Below are 4,567 nucleotides of genomic sequence, written 5' to 3'. Positions count from 1 at the left end.
GTTTCCTCAAAATGAAAGTATTTAAATAGTTTCTATACATAATGTTTTTTTCAAAATATTTAAATTAATTATTTTAATCTTTTATACTTATAGTCATATATTCACTTAAGAAAAGAAAATTGTTAATAACTCACATAAGACAGCTTGCTCAGTTTTTTTAATGCTTCAATTTTAATTAAATCAGCCTCATTTAATACTAATTCCAATAGTTTATGAATATCATCTAGAATTTATAATTTATACAGTTTACAAATTATAATCATTAAGTTATTTATTTCAAGTATAAATTGTATAGTAAATTAAAAAAATATAATAAAAGTATAAACGTACTTTCTTTAATAATAGGCACAAATCCAATTACTGAAAACAAATGTTAATTGAAAAAGTAAATAGTAATTATATTTTATAATATTATTTATTATTATAAAAGCATGTACTATTTTCGTGGAAACGGTTATCACCCAAATTAATACATTTTTAACGTGTCATGTACCTATAGAGAATTAATTAACGTAATCCATTAAAATCGAAAAAATTGTAAACTTTTTTGAAGTTAAAAATTTAGAAAAAACAATAAATTATAGGAAAAGAGAACTACCTAAAATATTGTAATTGAATATACTATTTGGCTCTGAGTTGCATACATGCATATTTCCCTCCTCTCCCTTCGACTAAAGTACCAATACTAGATTTTTAGCACAACTTTGTGAAAAAAAATCGTTTAATAAATTAAATGATACGCTAAAAACCCGTAATCTTTAAATACAACCCCCCCTTACCAGATAAAAAAAAATTAAAAATCGGACGACACGTTGACACTCAGGAGATTATTTGGAACAACTATGAAAAAAAAGATTGGAAAAAAATTAAATAGTGTCGTTACAAAATTGGAACATAAAAAATACCTGTTCTTCTTTTATATATACAAGGACTATAATGTGTTTTTACCTTTGTTAAAGTTTCTTGCAATTGAACCTAAGAAAGAAAAATAATTAGTAGGTACTCTAATCTATTCATTACGTATATAAATTATTATCATAAGTTATGAAAAAGAAAATATATATATATATATATAGGAAGTCTCTTCAAACCGTTATTTTTGTGTTGTTTATTATTATATCAATTAAGCTTATTGTTTAAACGAGAGGTGACGGTATTATTTTTTTACATCGATATTTCGGTATGATATTTTATACCGGTATGAATCGGTATACCAAAAATATCATTAAACTGGTATTTTGGTACGGTAATTTCGGTATACTCAATATTTGGATCTTTTCGATATACTCGGTATTTTCGATATTTCGGTAATTTCGATAATCCAGTATTTTCAATTGTTTTTTTTTTTTGGTTATACTGGTTATTTTGTATTTTCAATAATATATAAAATCTAACCTAACAAATCGAAATATAAACCTAAGATACCTATATTATTATGAATAATATTAATATAATAAATTATAGTTATTATTTAATTAATTATCAAACAGGATATTATATTACAATATTAATATGATTTAATTTACTTATTATTAAATTAAAAAAAAAAAAATAAATTAATATTTTATTTTATTATTTTGAAACAAATTTAGAGTTCATAGATAAAACTATAGTTCTTCAGCGTGTTCTGTTGATAAAGATGATTTATGATCAGTAATTATATTGCACGCCCAACTAAACACGCGTTCGCTAAGAACACTATACTCCGGCCCACGAGAGATCAGTACCGCATTTCGACCAAAACTCGTCCGATTCTGCTGCCGGCCATTTTACATGCGCGTAAAAATACTGATCTCTCGTGGGCCGGAGTATAGTACCTTGCACGCATAAATATTTTTTATCAAGTATGGCCAAAGTTGAAAATTCACTTTGATAGACTTTCCACCACTTTAAAGGGTCTTAAAAAACAATACGGATCCGTATCTGTATTATAAAATATTAAAATAAAATATGTCATATATTTTCCCACTGGACATTTTGTACAATTTAAAAATAGATTAAAATATTAAATAACTAATTTCGGTAGTTATGGTATTATCGGCATATTTGATATTTTTGGTATATCGTTTTTAAAATAAAGATGGTAGGTATACCCAGGGTCTGATTTAATAAAATTTGGGTCAAATATGCACAATTTTTTTGGGGGCCCTCAAGTCGAAAAAATGTTCTAGAAAAATTCTACATTTAAAGGGGGGGGGGTGAAATGTTAATAATAAAAAAAAATATTTATATGTTAAAAGTGTTAAATACCAAAATACCTCTCTCAAAACTCATAAAATATTTGTACATTATTTTATGTACTATAAATACAATTTAGTTACTTGGTCTAGTAAATTAAGGATAATGAAAAGACAATACTAATTAAATAACATAACAAAATTACTCTATAATAAAATATTAAAAATACTTTAAGACTTTATTATATAAATTTAAATTTAAATTAATTAATTTCAGTCTTCCATAAAATTATAAAAATGGAAAATAACTTATTAATTTAACAATTTATTCTATATAATTAAAATTAAATAAAAAAAATGATCAATTTCTATTTACATTTTATCATAAAACTATAAAAGAGTTTAAATTAGTTATTAGGTATCAAATATTTCTGATGTTCAAACAATTTTCTATTATTATTATTTTAATATTTTGTGATGGTAACTTATTAGCACTGAGGTATGGAATGACAAAAATAACCAAAATTCAACTGACAATTTAATGATAAGAATATACTAAAGTCTGAACATTAACAGTTGGTATTACATTTTAGAAAATACATTTTTGTGGAATTAATAAAAAAAAAATAATTTTCTACAACTTAGAGATCACAAGGGCCCTCAGAAATTGGGGTCAAGTGCAAGTACTCCATCTGCACTTGCATAAATCAGGGCCTGGGTATACTGGTATATTGACTTCAAATCGATATACCGGTATTACTGGCATGCCTAGTTTAAACTGTAAATTTGTAACAGATTGTTAAATAAAAAATTATGTTCAAAAAAATATATTCAAATTACTTGTTTTCCAATTCCTAAAAGCTTTTCCATTCATTTTAAGTGTACCCATGATGATATTTTTTTTATTTCTGAATTGTTTGAATTTATTCATTCCACCTTGAATTATAAATATTATTTATCATTAGTATTTCCCTGCAACTAATTGATAATTAGTTTGAACTTCTCTATGAGAATAAATTAATGTACCCCAATAAAATACATATCAATTGTTGTATTATAATACTTAAAATAAAATAAATAATTATTAATAAAATATAAGCTTAAATAAGCTATTTTCCTTTCTCAGACATACATTTAAGAAAAAATCAATTTTAGTTTAGTCTCATAAAATTATACTATTTATACGCAGACAGTATATATATGAATTAAATGATTAAGAATCAAAGTAGGAAAATTGTTTTCAAATAATAGTTGTTTTGTATGAATCATTAAATATAACAATAGTACAATGTATTGAACATTTCCCTAAGAAACTTTAAAAAGAATTAAAAAACTTATATTTCAAATTTATTGGATGCAACCAACATTTATTGGGATGAAAAAGAATTGGAAAATAAAAACGAGATGTAAAAGTGTAAAAATAATGTGTGTACCTGAGTATTTAAATGTCTTATAATAATTAGGATGTATAATTAGAAGGAATACGCGGAATTTTTTTTTAACAAGATGAGGGTCTGCCGGTCTGCGCTCCCTTAAATTTAAGCTCTACTCTTTACAAGAAATAATTCAAATACATTTTCTCAAGTTGCAAAAAAAAATTGTGTATAATTAAATATTATAGATACTTACTATTTTGTTTAATAGAATAAGCAGTCGTTAGAACTGTAACAATTATTAATAAAATACTAACATTAAAGTGTTTATTGACTTTCATTATTTATTTTATCAGAGTATTAATATTTATGTAGTATTAATATGTTTATAATCACAGGTGGTTCGTTGGTAATTAAAATGTAAACATTACACTTATTAATCGTCAAAGCACTTGGCAAACTATCTATATTCCTAAATTCTACAATGAATATCGACGTATAGATAATTTAAAGCTAAACAATTCGAAATGTTAAAACAAAAATTATTTGTAAAATAGGTGTATAACATTTGTATGGGTACAGATAATAACAACGGTATTAATTAAAACTATAGTTGTTTTCGGTTCTTCTATATGTATAGCAAAACTATTTCCTTTGTTAAATAAACGCATACAATTGAAACTCGATAGTATATAATATCAGTCATAGTAATTTCACAGTTTTACATTATAGCTAGTTTATAACTACAATTACTCAGAATATTACACATGTGTAAAATTGCTATTTAAAAAGTTATTTTTATTCAAATAAATCAACATTTTAATAATGATTTATTTTCAATTTGATAATATACTACGATTTTATTACAAACAGTTTATAGTTTCAACATAATTATTAAGGTAAAACACATAATAAATTAATATAATATTATTATTATTGCATTGTGATATTAAATAAATAAATAAATAAATAAATATTATGATAATAGAAAAAACTATTAAATAACTAAAATTAAAT

The sequence above is a fragment of the Rhopalosiphum maidis genome, chromosome 1, assembly GCF_003676215.2.
Source record: "Rhopalosiphum maidis isolate BTI-1 chromosome 1, ASM367621v3, whole genome shotgun sequence".
Taxonomy (NCBI): domain Eukaryota; kingdom Metazoa; phylum Arthropoda; class Insecta; order Hemiptera; family Aphididae; genus Rhopalosiphum; species Rhopalosiphum maidis.
The sequence above is the reverse complement of the archived record's forward strand: the minus strand, read 5'-3'. Positions refer to the sequence as shown.